Source organism: Capra hircus, chromosome 14, assembly GCF_001704415.2.
Source record: "Capra hircus breed San Clemente chromosome 14, ASM170441v1, whole genome shotgun sequence".
Classification (NCBI taxonomy): Eukaryota; Metazoa; Chordata; class Mammalia; order Artiodactyla; family Bovidae; genus Capra; species Capra hircus.
In genome coordinates, this window is record NC_030821.1 from 74,048,909 (window position 1) to 74,067,189 (window position 18,281).

General features: G+C 53.2%; 1 protein-coding gene across 5 annotated transcripts in view; it reads right to left on the reverse strand.

Moving 5' to 3' along the window:
- ST3GAL1 (ST3 beta-galactoside alpha-2,3-sialyltransferase 1) overlaps positions 1-18,281 on the reverse strand; it is a 91,021-nt gene that overhangs the window by 30,775 nt on the left and 41,965 nt on the right. For 3 of the 5 annotated variants that reach the window (XM_018058596.1, XM_018058594.1, XM_018058592.1), the window contains one exon: positions 11,798-11,852. The exons of the other annotated variants lie outside the window; for them this stretch is intronic. The gene's annotated coding sequence lies outside the window, so the exon portion shown is untranslated. The remainder of the gene's footprint in view (positions 1-11,797; positions 11,853-18,281) is intronic. 5 annotated transcript variants of the gene reach the window in all.

Genomic DNA, 18,281 nt, shown 5'->3' on the forward strand with positions numbered 1-18,281 from the left:
CGGGTCTCAGTCCTCTTCAGCCCCAGGATGAGAAACACTCCATGGGTTTTCATCCCCAGGGGCCACACCACGCCCTTGAGAATCACGCTGGCATTCACCTGCCCTGGGTGGCCCACTCTGAATGGACCCTGTACATCCTGCAAAGATCATCCCCTGGAGGTGTGGTCCGCAGGGAGCCCCGCCCCCCATGGAGCCCCGCCCCTACCCTTTCTCTCCCCAGAGGAACAGCTGCTTCAAGAACAGCCGTGGCAGCTCGGAGGGCTTTTCAGGAAGTTGGCTCAGGCTCTTTCTGGAATCCTCCCAACGCTGCTCCCAACGTTGCCCGGGACTCACCCATCAAGAAGCCTCCCTGTCCTCCGGCCAATGAGACAGCCTGGGGCAGGGACAGCACTGGGGTGGGCGTCCCTGTGGGTGCCATGCAGGCTCCAGGCTCACCATATTCCAGGTTCCACCAGGGGGCACCCTAACAAGCCCTGCCTCCAGGTTCCCGGGGTAACACCCACCAGCTTCCTCCCAACGCTGCCTCCTGCTGGATAACAGGTGAGTCACAGGCCCAGGCCCCTTTAACCCTTGACTGCTCTGGGTGGTGCCTGGGATTTGACCCCACCCACTCCCGAGGCCCTGTCTGTGAACGATTCACCGGCTGTCTCCCACTCGTCAACTCTCTGACTTCTGCTGGACTTAAATATCCAGGTATCAGACAGAATCCTCATTGTTTTTCCTGTGAACCAAGGCTTTTGAGCTGTGGTGTTAGAGAAGACTCAGTCCCTTAGACTGAAGGAGATCAAACCAGTCCATCCTAAAGGAAATCAACCCTGAATACTCATTGGAAGGACTAGTGCTGAAGCTGACGGTCCAGTACTTTTGCCACCTGATGCAAAAAAGCCGACTCATCAGAAGAGACCCCATGCTGGCAAAGATTGAAGGCAGGAGGAGAAGGGGTGACAGAGGATGAGATGGCTGGATGGCGTCACTGACTCAATGGACAGGAGTTTGGGCAAGCTCTGGAGATGGGGAAGGACAGGGAAGCCTGGCGTGCTGCAGTCCATGGGGTCACAAAGAGTCAGACACGACTGAGCGACTGAACAATAACAACGCTTATAGAACATCCCTAACCAGATCTGGTGGCCACGGGGAGTGACCTTCATCCTATCTCCCCGTCTATTCACACAACCCACCCATCCAGCTGTGTCAGTATCTGATGCTTTCTTTGCTGGACACCTGGCAAGGCACCTAGAGGCTCTCCAGGGTGGACACCCTTCAAAGACATGTGGCTTCTTAGGAACCAGCCCAGGTGTGAGCGAGACAGTCACAAGTCATCTGCGGAAGGTAGTATTATCATCACCTCCTTGGTACAGGGCAGAACTGCGGTCACATGACCATGGAGGAGCTCTTCAATGCCACCCTCCTGGCTTCTCACCTGGGCACGTGAGGACACCTGTAATACCTCACGGAGCACCACCGTGATAGATAGTGCTAGATAGTGAAGCCCGCCTGGGCAGCAGCCCATGAGGGGCCAGCATCACGAAGGAGGGAATCCCAAGGTCCCCAGGGATTTGGAAGCGGCAGGTTGGTAACAACCGAAGGGAGGAGGGACACAGCTTCTGTGGATGAGGTGATGGACCTTGAACACAGCAGGGGCCCTGGGGCTGATGGAGGCAATCGGAGAGGTGGCGGAAACCAGGTGGCTTCCAAACAGTGAGTTGGTGGTGATGGGGGGGACAGTTCTGGAAAGCGGGGTACCCTTAGGAGTGACTGTGGTAGGCGGGGGCCCAGTGATGGAAGTCTGTAGGAATGCAGACTTTGGGATGAAGGTAATGGGGAGCCAGCGATGGTCTGTGAGCAGCAGAAGGCATCCACACAACCAGCACGTGGAGCCTGGACTGGACGGTGTGCACACCGCGCCCCTTGGAGTCTGGAGAGCAGCCCTGCCTCCATCTTGGTGCATTGGGAAGCCCGTTTTGGGGGATTTCACTTTTCTCCATTCCTTCCTGCAATGACTGCCCATTTCCTGCACACCCAAGAAGTGGGGCAGGTTGAGGGAATCCTCTCTAGGACTTGTGAATTCTCCTCACCCTAGCACCTCTTGCTTGCTCCTGTGTTGGGGAGCTGGAGGACAAAGCAGAGGTTCCCGGACGCACCAGCTGGACTTCAGAGCAGGCAGTTTGGAGAAGCACCCGTGAGAAACACGATTAACCAGGATTAGGGTCATATGAGAAGGAGCTAGATCAATTTTCATGCTTTGAGCTGCACAAAAGGGAATTTAAATCCACAAATCTCCTTATGTGTGTAGACTGAGGGATGCTCAAATCGGAGTCCAAAGACATGCACACAATATCCAAAGTGTGTCACATGGTCAGGAATCTCAGGAGTCGCCCTGTGTAGGCACCTCCAGGCAGACACCAAGTCCCAGAAGAAAGAGGGGTTTCCCTGATTTGGGTGGCGGAGAAGTCACAACAAAGGAAAGGCGATTCAGAAGGGTGAAGCCCCCACCACACCCTCATCTCGGGGGTCTGCCCTTGGTTCTAAAGAGCTGGGGGTTCCCTGACTTCCTCCCAGGCCCCCTGACTGCAAGGGGAGATCTGAATTCTAATGATTAACAAGGGGCATCCAATCAGCTCCTGAAGGGGATTGAGGGGGTTGATCTCTGGTGACACCCAGAATGGGGGTTCAGATTGCAGGATAAACCCAGCAGCCAAAGAGGCAAGGAGCCCAGCACCCACCTGTGTTCTGGGGTGGGCAGGAGCCCCAGAAAAGCACGTGTCTGGCACAAACATCCCTGGAAGTCAAGGGTCGGAGGACTGTCATGGTGTCCAGTGGGGTGACTGGGATAGAACTGGCCCAGCTCCCCACCCCTGGCCAAGCCCTGTTTGGGAAGAGAGGAGGGGCTGCTCTGTGTATTCAACCCCGCAGCGCTTTGGGCTCAAGTCACCCATGTGGGGCCCCCTCCCAAGCCCTGAACTTGGGAAGGAGGGACACCTTGCCCCCTTGATGTAGGGCTGTGCAGCTGTCCACCGGGAGGACTGAGAGCAAAGTTGTCTGAGCAGATTCGCAAGGATGGTGTCAGGGGCTGCAGCGAGCTCCTGGGGTGGCTGAGATCAGGCAGCTTGTGGGCAGCAGAGGCCCAGCGAGCCGGGCAAGAGCAGAGAGACCAGGAATGACCTGCGCACGTGGAGGGCGTGGCAGGCGTCCTCAGAGCCGGGAGCAGCAGGGAGGCTTGGAGCCACGGGAGGGGGGGACCCCCAAGTGAGTATTCCCCGTTTGCTCCCACAGCTGGTGAGTCCCAGAGAAACCAGTGCTGGTGTGTGTGTCAGGGAAGGGGCAGGGGACCTGTCTCTAACATCCACAGCTGTGCATCAGGCACCAAGCTGGGCGCCTCTCCCAGGCCGTGAGGGGGTGATGCTGCCTCTGTCAAGGTCAAGGCTGAGGGCTCTTGTTCAAGGGCACCTGGCCAGGGATAAGCCTGAGATGCAACCGAGGGTCAGAGCCTTCCTGAGGCTGCCGTGCCTGTGGGAGGCCCTCCCTGCATCTTAATCCCCATTGGGAGATGTGAGGGATGCCCACAGCCAGGTGGCCCTCTCCCGCCGCTGGAGTTTTGGCCCCTTGGCCTTGTATCTCACTGTCTGTAATTAATGAATGCCATCTACTAATAATAAGTGCTCATTGTCCAAGGCCTTATTTGACCAAAGGGGCTCAAGCAGTTAAAGCACACGATCATGGTCAGCCATCGGGCAAGCAGGGGATGGAGACAGAGAACTCAGGCCAATTTCTGTTTCCTGTGAGAGAAGTAGAAAGAGGACAGAGGGCTGAAGTTCCAAAGCATGATTAGCTATGTGACGAGCCACCCTGACTACACTGATCCTTCGTGTGCAGAATCGGAACCGTAAAAACCCAAGCCTTGGAAATGAGACAGAGACGAGCTGTGACCTCCATGGGGGCCAGTAGCCTATCTGACTCCTCCTCTGTATAGAGCCTGTTAAGAGCAGACATACCTTGTGCCCTGACCGTGTGCTGAATGTACCTCTCAGGATTGGTCTAAGAGCTAGCTTTCTTCCTGTGAACTTACTGAACCTATTAATAAGCCCATTTCACAGATAAGGAAAATGGAGGCTCAGGGAGGTTAAACCATTTGGCCCAAGGCTGTACATGTGGAAAGAGGGACGCTAAAAGGTGATCTAGGATTCAAGAGCCTGAGCTCTGCACCTAAGCGTCTACCCCCCAGCCTGAGCTGCTCTCACAACTGGAGTGCTGGCTGGAGCCCAACACCCCTACCGTGGGTGCATCCATGCCGCCTGGAAGGTCACACACCAACTCAGCCCTACTCCCATTCCCACTCCTCCCTACAAAGTGCTCACAGCTACTACCCGTCCTCTATGCAGTGGGGGAGGCAAGTCAAGCAGAAAGGCAGGAAAGAGTGAGCTACGCTGACCACCCCCTCCCGGATGGTGAATACTCCCCTTGTGGCCACAGGTGCTTGGGGACAAAGCCGTTCTGCTCCAGCTCCCCAGGCTGAGGGCGGGAGACTGGAGGGTCTGTCTCCGGTTGCCCATCAAAGAGCTTCCCACTTGGGGAGCGTGGCACTTTGAAACCCTCTCGTTCTGCCTAATTTGCTTTAAAGCACAGACTTCCTTTCATCTTTTCCTGAAATGCCATGGTGAGAAGCAGGCTTTAAAGAGGCTGGCTGCTGCTCTGGGGTCTCAGAGGCTGGCCGGGGTGGCGGGTCCAGGTGTGTCTTGGGGTCTGGTGGAGCGTACCTGACACCAGGCAGGGTCTCCATCCGAGAGTCCCAGCGCTTCTATTCTGCCAGCTGGGAGACCTCACCCAGCCATGGGGCAGTGCACATCCTTGTGTTTGAGTATCCTGAGCTGACACAGGGACCAGTGGAATTTGTGGGAGGGACACTGGGGTAACTACAGCCCTCCCCAGATATACAATACAGGGTAAGAGTGATGGATAACGAAATCAAGCCTGTTTTACAGCAAGACAAGAAAATTTTCCTCTGGAGAAAAATTTAAACACAAAGGTTATCTTTGTCCATGTGGGCCTGCTCCTTCCATTATAGTGTGGATTGTGCGTCCCTATTAACCAGACCATCTTCCTAACCCGGGGATCAAACCCAGGTCTCCTGCATTGCAGGCAGATTCTTCACCATCTGAGCCACCAGGGAAGCCTGACTAACACTCATTTTAGTGTGTGTGTTCGCATCTGTATTGACCAGATCTGCTTAAAAGATGGGAGGTCCTGATGGCTCAGGGGGTGAAGAATCTGCCTGCAGTGCAAGAGACCTGAGTTCAACCCCTGGGGCGGGAAGATCCTCTGGAGAAGCAAACGGCAACCCACTCCAGGATTCTTGCCTGGAGAATCCCATGGATAGAGTCTGGCAGGCTGCAGTCCATGGGGTTGAAAAGAGTCACACATGACTGAGCGATAACACTTTCACCTTCTTTCACTTCCTTAGAAGATTCCTCCTTCATCTCATCAAGGGCCACCACATTCCTCAGGAGATAACCTTTCTTCTTAATCTTGTGAGGGTTCACGAAGACCCATAACCCATTGCTTGCTTTGGATGTGTAGATCTGGATTGTGTAAACTGTCCATAACATGTCATCTGACGTAGAACTTTTTGTCTCTAAAACGTGTATAACTGTGCTCTGACTTCTAACATGAGGAATAGTCCTCCGAGCTTTCTGAAAGACTGTCTCCTGGGTTATGATCCTCCTGCCGTGCTAAGTCGCTTCAGTTGTGTTGAAGAAGAGTCAGTTCTTCACATCAGGTGGCCAAAGTATTGGAGTTTCAGCTTCAGCATCAGTCCTTCCGAAGAACACCCAGGACTGATCTCCTTTAGGACAGATTGGATGGATCTCCTTGCAGTCCAAGGGACTCTCAAGAGTCTTCTCCAACATCACAGTTCAAAAGCGTCAATTCTTCAGCTTTCAGCTCTCTTTATGGTCCGACTCTCACATCCATACATGACTACTGGAAAAACCATAGTTTTGACTAGATGGACCTTTGTCGACAAAGTAATATCTCTGCTTTTCAATATGTTGTCTAGGTTGGTCCTAGCTTTTCTTCCAAGGAGCAAGCGTCTTTTAATTTCATGGCTGCAGTTACCATCTGCAGTAATTTTGGAGCCCAAGAAAATAAAGTCTCTCACTATTTCCATTGTTTCCTATCTATTTGCCATGAAGTGATGGGACCAGATGCCATGATCTTAGTTTTTTGAATGTTGAGTTTTAAGTCAACATGTGATCCTCAGGTTGGCTCAAATAAAATTTTCCATTTCTTTCTTAGATGGACTATTGATGATGCCTTTTTTTTTTTTTTTTTCCGTCCACTAGGGCAAGATCTGAAGAGGCGCTGCCTCAGCTGTTTTCTCTCTTGCTCTATTCTTTTGCTCTCTGGGAACCTGACCCTTTTTACCTTCACATCCTCCCTTCTCCCAGTGAATGACCAGCATCTTTATCAGGGAAGATCCTGGCAGGTGAATTCTACATAAGTGTCTGCATGTGTGCTGTGAACTAGAGCTGCAACTCAAACAATTTCAATTTCAGTTAAGAAAGAAATAATCCAAAACCTAGAAGGCTGAATTATCAGGGTGAGTTTGCTTCCTCACATTAATGCAGATAATCAGCACATGGTCTTCTGATTCAACGTATATGCCTAGGTGCTTGTTTCCTTCCTATTTTACAGGTAGATAACAGGTATAGAGAATAAGTGCCTACTGATAAGCCATGACCTAGGAAATGGTACCAAGAACCTTCACTCCCTTTTGTTTCCCGAGCTCAACCTCTGAAATTATTGACTAAGTTATGTTGCTGTGATTGTTCAGTCGCTAAGTTGTGTCCTACTCTCTGTGACCCCATGGACTGCAACATGCCAGACTCCTCGGTCCTTCACCATCTCCCAGAGTTTGTTCAAATTCATGTCCATTGAGTTGGTGATGCCATCCAACCATCTCGTCCTCTGTCGTCTCCTCCTCCTGCCTTCAATCTTTCCCAGCATCGGGGTCTTTTCCAAGGAGTCAGTTCTTCGCAACAGGTGGCAGCCGAAGTACTGGAGTTTCACCTTCAGCATCAGTCCTTCCAATGAATATTCAGGACTGATTTCCTATAGGATGGACTGGTTGGATCTCCTTGCAGTCCAAGGGACTCTCCAGAGTCTTCTCCAACACCACAATTTGAAAGCACCAATTCTTTGGTGCTACTGGAAAACCCACAGCTTTGACTGTACAAAAGAACCCATCCTGAGATGAGGCTCCAGGCATGAAAGGAGTAGGGTCTCCCCCACTTCACAAGTCTCTTATCTCTGACCTAGGACTCCTCTGTATTCTGCCAGCATCCCCAAAACACTAACAAGTTAGCTATTAGCTCATAAGTGGAATAAATCAAACCCCAGAGCTTACTTTCCATATCTTAAAGTATTTTGCTATCGGCCCAAATCCCTTGTTGATGGAGTGGCTGTTTCCTGTCCCCTCCCGGCTGGTGAATTCCATGTCTCCAGCGCCACTTTCCCAGGAACTTCCCTGGTGCCCTCGCCCCTCCTTTCCCCCAGAATTCACATGAGGCTAGGATGCACTGGATGGAATGGAATGGACCAGAAGAAAATTTGCACTGATTAAAGGAGAGACAGACATTAGCTTTAGTTAGTAAACAAAGGATGTGTTGAGCCAATGAATTTGGAGTAAACATTGTGGAAAACAGAAAACAGAAAAGTGAAAGTTTCTGAATGTTCACATTTTTGTGACCTTGCAAGTGAACTCAGTCACAGACTCTCTGGAGTTCGACCAGATGTAGAAAACTGTCAGACTGAGCCTTAAGTGCTCTGAGTGCACAGGCTGTGTCTCTGGTGCCCTGGGCCCTGGCCCCTCACGGGGGCCTGTTATGGGCAGATGGACAGGTCATTGGCCTAGTGACGAGGATGGGCTTGCTGGTCGACCACCAGGCTGCCTGCTCCCTGCGGAGGAAGCAGGGAGGGCTGAGCCTCATGGTACAGGAGCTTTTTGACCCTTTCTTATGAGAAACGTTCAACTAACCAGGCGGAACTGCTCTCTGATTATTCTTTTTCCAGCTGAATGAAATTCAGTTCATGGAAGACTTAATAAGTCCTTTTGGGCCCTGAAGAAACAGACATATTCCTCTGCTCCGGTAAATGAGTTTCTGGCTCTGCAGCCCCAGGTCTCAGATCAGGGGGAGGTGAGGACTATCTGAAGCTCCAATCTGCATGCCTGAGGCAGGACAGCCAAGGTCGTGCCCTCTTCACTGGACACCTCTCCGCTGAGAGCTCCAGGTCTACAGAATCAAAGGGGCGCTGCTAGAAGGCTCTGTCCCTGGGCTGGGCTGCTGCCTGCCTTGGAGGCAAAGGCTTGTGGCATTTCAAGATCGCAGAGGATCACAGGGAGGATCAGGCCTCTCCACTTTTTCTTCCCCCCAGGTGCAGACACGAAGGCTCTAGGAGAGGATGTGACCTGTCCAAGGTGGTAAATGTGGTAGCGGCAGGGAGATTAGAAGCTGGTGTCCCTCACTCCCAAAGCATGTCCCTTCCGGCACACCCGGGCTGTGAGCTGCTCCGGAAGGAGCTAGACAAGCATCAGCACCAACAAGGACGCAGAGGAAGCAAACGGAGCCCGGAGGGGACAGGGTCTGCTCAAGATCACAGCCCGCTAATGGCCAGGCTCCCGCCCCCACCCCCACCCCGGGCCTTGCTCCGTGCGCTGGAACCTCCTCTCCTACGCTCAGCTTGAGGTCAGCAGTGCAGCCCCAGCCTACTTTCTTGCTCTGTTCCTGTGATTTTGGGGTCCAGGTTCCTGCCCTGCTTGGAAAGATGAGCTTGAACTAGTGCACCACAGCATGCTGAAAACGCAGTCTTGGTTCAAACATGCATTATGAGAATCAATGCAAAGCAAGAAGGTGAAACTATTTCAAGTGTCACCCAAGAGCACTGTGCACTGTGCTTCGTAGCTCAGTGGCATCAGACTCAGGGACTGCAGCCCACCAGGCTGCTCTGTCCATGGGGATTCTCCAGGCAAGCATACTGGAGTGGCTTGCCATGCCCTCCTCCAGGGGATCTTCCCCACCCAGGGGTTGAACTCCTGTCCCTGCATGGCAGGCGGATTCTTTACCGACTGAGGCACTAGAGAAGCCACCCAGGAGTGAACTGTGCACAGAAGATGAAGGGATGAGACCAGCAATTTCTTGTTATAGTCACACCTTCCCTCGGCTTCAGTCAGTTCTGTCTGATTTTTCTTACCATGCAATAGCTACTCCCTGCCACAGCCCTAGACACATGGAGGTGACAGATGGAGGGAATAATGGTGATGTTTAGGAGCTGTGTTGCTGGGAAGGTGGGAAGGCAAACACCCAGACCATCAGATGCCAAGGGTGCGAGGTACAGTAAGCACATGCCCTGCCCCAGGGCCTTTGCACATGCTCTTCCCTCCACCTAGACTGTCTTAGGGTGGAGCCCACAGGGCTCACTCCCTCACTGCAAGCATGCTTCTGCCCAGCCGCTCTCCTTGGAGAGGCCTTTTCCGATCACCCTAAGACAGGATCGCTCTAGGGATCACTCCTGTCACTAGCCCTTTTGTTCAGCTGCATTTTCCCTCACAGCCTTAATCGCAGAAGGACACCCCATTGCATCCGAGTTCCTTCTTTGTCTGTCTGTCTCCCCACCAACCAGGGGGGCAGGAACCTCACCAGCGTCCCTCACTGCTGCGTCGATCTCGCTGAGAACCACACTGGGGCCTCAACCTATCCGTGTGGACTGACAGCAGGGTGAGAGGTGGTCCAGGCTCAGGGAGCAGAGGTGCCTTCTGGTGTGTGCTCAGTGTGAGTGAGGGGTCTCGGTCACTTCCCAGCCTCGGTGTCCTCACACGGCGAACAGGACGACTCCAATGACAGCTCAGTCGGCCTGGCCCGTGAAGGGGTGGGAGCAGGTGCCCTCTGATCCCTGGACCTTGTGTCTGGAGGTTTCCGGTCCTCGCTAAGCTCTGCTGGTCCCCGCCCAAGCAGATCGGCCATCCTCAGGGAGAGGAAGTCAGAGCCCAGCCTACACTTCCTTTGGTTTTTGCAAAAGCAGCAAACCCCAAAATACTACAAAACCGCACTGTGTATTTGTACGGCACTCAGAGGTGTGGTCTGCAGGTGTGAGAGCTGCCTGCTGAGTCCCTCTGTGGCTGGAATACGATGTAGGTACACTGCCTGTGCGGAGGCCCCTGGCCCACTGTGGGGCCCACGGCTTTGGTCTGAGCCTCTGACTGACCTCCCTGGAGTGGGGAGATGGCCTCTGTCGGTCACGGGAGGCTCATCCCTGAACCCACGTGTGCATCTGGCCTGTCTTGATCAGAGTACAGCGTTGTTTTGATCATACGCCACATCTCCCTCAGTCCTCTGCCCCCGTGGCTCTTCCCTGTCAACCCAGGAATTTGCAAGAGCATCATCAAAGGCTCACCAATGCCGCAGCTGAGAAACCACAGACGGGGGTCAGTCTTAGCTGTACTTGGTCCATAACCCACTGTACAGATGGACAAACTGAGGCCCCCATGAAGAGCAGGGACTTGGTAAAGTCCACTCTGGGTGATGTGGCAGAACCAGGCTTAGAACCAGCTTTCCAGACTTCCGGACAAGCACATCAATTGTGGTTTTCGTGTTTTCTTTAAACGGAATCTCACCCAGGCAGAAACGAGCTACTGAAACTCAGCTTTTCTGGGTCACATGGCTCGGGATGGGGGACCCCTGGCCCAGCTGCTGGGCCTCCTCATTACCACTAAGGGGGTTCAAAAACCAAAACCGTTAGTAGACCACACCCAAGGTCCACACTGGTGGCCTATGAACATCACACCCACTTCCACTCCAGCTCCAGGGTTTTTCTTTGAGGAGTTTGGAGACCAAATCAGGTAGTTTGCATACGGTCATGCTACTAAATGGGGCTTGTTCATATTCAAAGGGTTCTCAAAGATGAGTTCCAGGAAATCTTCTGAAAAGGCAGAGACTGGTTTCAAAGATGAGAAAGAGGAGATGGATGAGAAAGAGGAGATTGAAGAGAAGAGACGTGAGAAGCAGGAGGACCGACGCAAAGTGGCTGTAGTCAGAGCCAAGGTGAGGCTGCAGGGGGAAGGCTGGGGGACAGCATCAGTACCCTGTGGGAGCCCATTCAGATGCAGGGGGAGGAACAGGGGGCTCCAGTCTGCACTCACCGCCCTGCCCTCCGTCCCACCATGGGGGATGATCCTACTTTTGGAATCACACCAAGAAGGATCCACTCATCTTCAAAACAGTCTATGGATACAGTCTGCACATAGGGTATCTGATCTTTACAATAAGGGGGTATAACGCATTTCTTATTTGTATCTGTTGGAAACGTTGATGAACTTGTGGGTCTTAGACACTCAGTCCTGTCTGACCCTTTGTGACCCCATGGAAACTGTAGCTCCCTAGGCTCCTCTGTCCATGGGATTCTCCAGGCAAGAATACTGGAGATACTGATGTATTTGAACGTGCCAAAAAGTGGAAGTAGTTAACCAGGACAGTTCAGTGATTAGACACACACCCCACTACCTGAACACTGTACAACCAAGTAGGATCAGACAGGCTTGCCTTCTAAACGCCCTGTAGGCATGGAGAGCCTACTCTGTTCTGGATGCTGCAGGAAGCACAGGAAGAAATGAGTCACCAAGGCACAGATCTCCCACACTCAGGTGGAAGAGGACGATCCAACAGCGTAAGGCACAGAAAACAAGGCAATTAAGAGCACAGCTTCTGGCGTCAGAGAGCTGGGTTCAAAGTCCCACTCTGCCACTTACCGGCTGTGTGATCTCGGGGAAGTCCCTTAACCTCTCTGAGCCTCTGTTTCTTCATCTGAAAAATGGCCAAAAGAGAGAGAGAAAAAAAAAACGAAACTCAGTCTTACAGAGAGGGCGTGAAGATCTAAGGAGAGAGCCTGCCTCATGCTCAGCTCAGACACAGAGTGAACGCTGAGCGCTGAGAAGCGATAGAGGCGTGGAGGGCAGAGGGGACAGCAGTCACCTTCAGAGTCCCGGGGGTGGGGGGAGTCGGGGCACCCGAGGGTGCAGGCTTCCTGTTCCACACCGAACATCAAAGCTCCGTGCTGCCTGATCGCTAAGCCAGCTTCCTGCTCTAGAGCGAAGACAGGAGGGCGGGCTCGGACCCAGCGACCACTGTGCGCCCTGCACTGAGTTTAAGACACTTCACACGTGGGTTAACCTACAGCTTCCTGTGGGACAGAGGAGGAGACCGCGGATCGTCAGGCAAAGCCTGTGGGGTCGAAGCCCTTCTCTACCCAGAGGACAGACACGGGCAGGTGGCACTTGTGGGTGAACTGGTGGCAAGTCCCAGATCACGCATGGAGGTGGGGGACGGGGTCTGATTCCGGAACATTCTAAGTGGCAGCAGACTGCTGGGTGTTTTGGGAAGAGAGAGAGAGCTTGAATCTGAGAAATCAGGAGGCATCATTGCTATTTAGCTGCTTTTCCTAAACATGGGGGAGCAGGGAGGGCCCTCCCTAAATAACAACGACAACACCCTATGGTGTTATTATTATTACACAAAAGCCTGCGGGCTTGTAGCAGCTCCAGCCTCATGCTCCACCAGCTCCCGTCACCTGTGAGGTGTGCAAAGTGCTGTCCCTCCTGGGGGTGGGGGTGAAAACTCAAACCCCCGAGGCCACTTTCTCTCCCCCTGGCCTGAGCTCGCTGACCTCTGCCCATTAATAATGGATGACCTGTGCACGTTAGTGTCTGCACGGCAGTCGCCCCGGCCGGCGTGAGGGAGTCACCGCCTAGGGTGGGGCCAGCCTACCTCTTCATGGAAACCATATGAAAGGAGGACGTTTTTTCATTGAAGCCCCAGTGGTAAAGAATCCTCCTGCCAACGCAGGAAGCATAAGAGATGCGGTTTCGAACCCTGGGTCAGGAAGACCCCCTGGAGAAAGAAACAGCAACCCACTCCAGTATTCTTGCCTGGAGAATCCCATGGACTAGAGGAGCCTGGTGCGTTACAGTCCATGGGGCTGCAAAGACCTGGACATGATTGAAGCGACTTAGTACACGCACATAGTTGATTTACAGGGTTGATACCTACGCTGTAAGCCCCACCTCTCGGGGTTGGTAGGAGAGGTAGATTTTGAGATCGTACCCTTAAAGCTTCCAGAACCATTCCTGGCATGTAGTAGGGACGTTAAGAAAGGAGAAACCAGTACCTCTTTCCTCCCTGGGGCTGTCCTGGAGGACAGGCAGGAAACCTGAGTGCCTGCAGGGGCAAGCATTGGTAACTAGAAGCTGCTGGCCGTTCCACAGGTAGCAAACGACTCCCAGTGATCCTCGGAGTCACTTCACCCGGTGGGGCAGGTCTCGGGTTTGAATTTCCTCAGTGAGGGTCAGGCAGGGGGACAGGGCTGGGTCCCTGGAGAGTGGCTCCTCTTGGCACCCAGCCCAGAGAGCCTTTCCTGGGTGGCTGCTGTGTCTATTGGCTGCTGGCAGCTGCCTCTTCCTCCAAAGGACTGTCCTGGCCAGACAGGAGCTGCCCAGCCAGGGAGGAGACCATGCCTGGCCCCCAGTCTACGACAGAGGGAATCAGAGCTGCTCAACGGTGACCCCCCTTTGCCTCCACGTGGAACTAGCCCTTGGTGGGGGCCCTGTGCCCCTGGGGTCAGGCTGAAGCTTGATTTCATCCTGAGACACCTCCCTGCCCAGCCTCTGTCTTCCCCCTGCCCTGTCCGTCTCCCCTCACTGCCTCCTCAGTAACCCACATGCCCCAAATCCCGGCCTCAGGCTCTGCTGGGAGAGACCTGGGCCTCCCTGGGTAAGGCAGGTCAGACGTCAGGAAGAGAAAGCCTCAACGTGAAGTGCTCTGAAGTTCCGAGAACTTTTTTTGCAGAGCGGGGAGGCTCCCAGGGCCACTGTCTGGTCCAAACTCCTGGCTTTATAGAGAGCAATAGAATGGTGCTAGTGACCCCACGGTGAACGAGGAAACAGCTTTCTCCTCTGGCAGCTCGGTCATCACACAGAGTGGAGCACAGGAAACACTTGGGCAGCCAAGTCAGGGGGATGGCATGACAGTGGGGGACAGGGAAGTGGGCCCTGGGGTGAACTCCAAGCTGAGCTCCTGAATGAGCCGGCCGTGAAAAGGCAGGGGTGAGGAGAGCAGAGAGCAGGTGGAGGGGAGAGTCTGTGCAAGGTTGTAAGGCAGGAACGAGCCGGGTGTACTCTGCCCGAAGCCTAGCACTTTGAGCCAAGGGGTGATTTTACAGGACGAGGAAGTAGGGCCTGATCATGCGACTCCCCTCCCCCGGGGCGGGGGGAGCAGAGGCTTGTCACCCAGCAAATTAGCAAAGACGAGCAACTCTTCATGACCCCAACCTAGTCACCTTCTCTAGTTGAGCTCTGTCCTTGGAAAACCAGTGCATGCCTGTCCCACAGGGGTTTCCCAGGCCAAGTCCATCTTTCACATCGAATATTTCAAAGCCAGTGATTAAGGCTTGTGAGTCAACCAATTAGGGGCCCTTGGAACATCAGCTCCACTTTCCAAAGAGTTTCTTGGGCTTTCATGTGAAGGCACCTGGCAGACATGAGGCTGATAAGCATTTCCACAAGGCCCATAAATCTGGCCCCCTTCGTGTCATCCCACATCAGATGGATGGGGCACAGGAAGCGTGGGGAGCTCCTGCTGGGGAGGAGTCAGGGCGGAGTGCAGGCTTTGGGTGGGGTGCTCGTGGCCACTCAAAAGAAGGGGCAGGTCCTGCTGCTCGCTGGCCAGGCAACCCGAAGCCAGAGCTGAAAGCGTCTGGAGCCTCAGTCCCCTCCTCTGGAAAATGGGGACAGCAGGAACCACGAGAGAGTGGACCGAAGGCTGCAGGAAAGCTGGGGACAGGCGACTGGCCTTCATCACTGACAGTATCACGAGCCTGGACTCGGCGGTCCTCCTCTGCCCGGGGCGCCTACCCCAGCTGGGAGCAGCACGGGGATACGGGGCAAAATCCATCATGGGTTATGGACAGAGGCTGGAGTAGAAATCTGAGGGCGCCCACCTCCTATTCTTCCTTTCTGAGTCCTCACGTACTTCACACAAATAACCTCTGACCTTTTCAAACAGGATTTCAAGTGATAAACCAAAGTGTTTGTTGCCACAAGCACACAAAGGGCAAAGAAAGGAAATCCTTGTCATTTCCCTCTTTAAATCTGCAGCCTTAATATCCAGCACCCTGAATTAAATCTTTTTGATATACTTGCACATTTGGGCAGTAAATACTCATCTCGGGTTTTAAAAGATCGACAAACACAATTTGAAAATTCTCATCAAGGCAAAGCTTGCTAAGGGACAGAAAAGCAAGGTTATCTGGGCTTGGCACTTTCATTAATGGTGTATGGGAAGGTAGATATGCAGGAAATCTGCAGTCCTTGTGAGAGTGGCAAAGATTAACAGAATGGAATTGTTCCGGAGCATCTAATAACACAGAAGAGTGACTGTCTTCAACGAGCACCTACTATGTGTGCAGCAATTTTTACAATAGAACGTTTTAGTGGATATTTTACTGTGTAAAACACTTTATGTGGATAAAGCTATTCAATCTTCCGAACAGTCTAGTATCAGGTACCTTTTCATCACCCCATATTTGGGCAAGCACAGAGAGGTGAAGTCACCTGTCCAAGGTCACACAGCGAGTCATGGCAGAGTCAATATCAGAAGCCAGATTGCCAGGCTCTGGAGCTGACGTCAACAGTGACAAACGGTCCTAAGTTCTCTCCCCTCCTCTTTCTACAGACCTTGATGGTGCTCTATCATCGTTTCCATACTTAGGAAAGCCCATTGAGCTGCAGAAGGTGAAGGGCTTTTCCCAGGTCACAGGCCAGCTATGAATCAACTCAGGGACAGTCCAGGTCCCAAGCCTCATTTCTGCCATGTGTCCCGAGGCTAACCAAACAGGAAGTGGGTCAGAAGTGAGCTGGGAGGAGAGAACAAAACCATTCAGCCTGTTCAAATTCAGAGAACCAAATGGACCCTTTGCCAAACCAGTTTGGGTTTTCACACGAACAATTAAAATTCTTTAACAGGAAATTTGTATCTTAGGCACAGCACAGGGTATAAGGAGATCTTTGAAACTAACACTTTCACTTTTCACTAATTAGAATGATTCAAACAGCAAAGTGACATCATTTCAAACCTATCAGAATCTCGAGGATGACAACATCTGACCTACCCCTGACCTCTAGTTCCTCCCGCCCCGCAAAGCACACACCCAGGGAAACCTCCAACTGCGATTTGGGACTTGCAGACTCTCCCAGAGTGGACCAGAGTCTTCGCACTGGCTCAGCATCTCCCAGGACTGTGGTGCTCAGAGTGGCCGTGCCCTCCTTGTTGAGGGAGGGGAGTCAGTGGGTGAGACCAGGAGGAGTGAGCCCCGGCTTGTCCCCTTTCTCCCTTCTAACAGATGCCCAGGCTCCTTCAGGTGGCTCCCTCCCCTCCTCCGAGTGCCCTCTATGGGGTGGTAAATACCCAAGCCGCCTGCCTACAACATGAGCACAAATGGTCCCTGGAGACTTGTCAGACGTCTGTGTTCCCTGGGCAGTGTGTTGCCCTCCTGGGGCCCTGACCTCTGAGCACATGTGCGAGGCTGGAAGGAATGAGGTTGTGGGGGGTGCAAGAGCCTGCATTCCAGGTCCAGACATCACTTGGGTCTGCCCTCTGAGACCCTGCCTTCCTAGTCCAGGGCTCAGGGCTGTCTCTGGCATCTTGTGGCTCAGCCAGTTTCAATAAAAGGGAGGCCACACTGCTAGCGTCCACACTGGCCTCCACCCATCCTGTCGGCAAAATCCAAGTCCCTCTCTGTCCAGCCCACCTTCCTCACACCTCACCATCTGGATCACTCACCCTCCCTTCCTTGATGTCTTCTGGGGTGATCCAGCCTCCTCCCCCAACCCCACTGTCTTCATTTCCTGAACCTCTTGTTGCCCCACCCACAGTCTTGGCCTTGCAAGAAGGGCCTATCTCGGGGGTGAGATCCTTGCTGTTTTCTCAGGGGAGAGCACCTCCCATGAAAGGCCAGGCAGCTGGCCCCGCCTCCAGGAACCACACTCCTAGAGCCCCCAGCCACCTCCGTCTGCCCCGCCCTCACACATGCTCCCCTGCCCTCTCTGTTCTCTTCTGGCTAACTCCACAACTGCACTTGAACCCACCATGTTCAACCTGCCTCAGGGCCTTTGAACTTGCTGACTGGGCTGACTCTTACTCATCCTTCCTTCCCCAGCTCAGATGTCACCTTTTGTTGAGAAGAAATAGAAGGGCAAAGAGTTTACATTTCTCCAGCTGTTTCTTTGTCAGTTTACACCCATCCACTTGATTATATTGACAATAACTCCACGACAGCAGCAGAGCAACAATGATGAACACGGGCAGCCCAGGGTCACAGCCGCGACATAGGGAACTGGAACTGCTCGTGATCAACTCCAAGCTCAGGTTCACTTCTCAAAGCCATGTGGCTGACCACAAAGGAGAGGAAACATTCCCCTAGACCGCCTGAGATTTCACAGGCAGACTCTAAAGACACCAGTTCAAGGGCAATCAGACTACCCAGGCATTCGGCTGGAGGGACCCTTCAGAACGAGGCCAGAGCTGGTCTCTGCACCCTCAGAGCTAAAAGCATTAGTTCAGCAAGTACACAAAAAGCTCCCCTGGGGGCAGAAGTGCCCTGGCCACCCTGCCCACTGCACACCAGCCGTTTCCTGCTGATTGGTGATGGGTCAGAATTTGCTGTCTGCTGCATTCTTTTTCAAGCTTTTATAGAAACCATTCCAGGGTCGTTTACGACAGCCCAGTAGCTGAACAGTCCCAGGGAGGAGGCCTAGAAGCCCTGGTCTTACCCCCAGACTCTGCCATTACCAGCTGTGTGACTTAGAGCTGGTGCCTTTCCTTCTCTGGGCTTCAGGTTCTGCCTCGGAACAAGGTGAAGTTAGGAGCCCGTTGGGATGGGCTCAGTCATGTCGCTCAGCATGTCTGACTCTTTGTGAGCCCGCCAGGCTCCTCTGTCCATGGGATTCTCCAGGGAAGAACACTGGAGTGGGTTGCCATTCCCTTCTCCGGATGATCTTCCTGACCCAGGGACTGAACCCAGGTCTCCTGTATTGCAGGCAGATTCTTTACCACTTAGGCACTGGGACAGCCCACTGGGATGTCGGACCATGATTTATCTACGCAGGAACTTTGGTTCTGAGCCTGTTTCCCAATCTGTCAAATGTGCTAAATCAGAGGATGTGGAAACTTCTGCCTCACAAA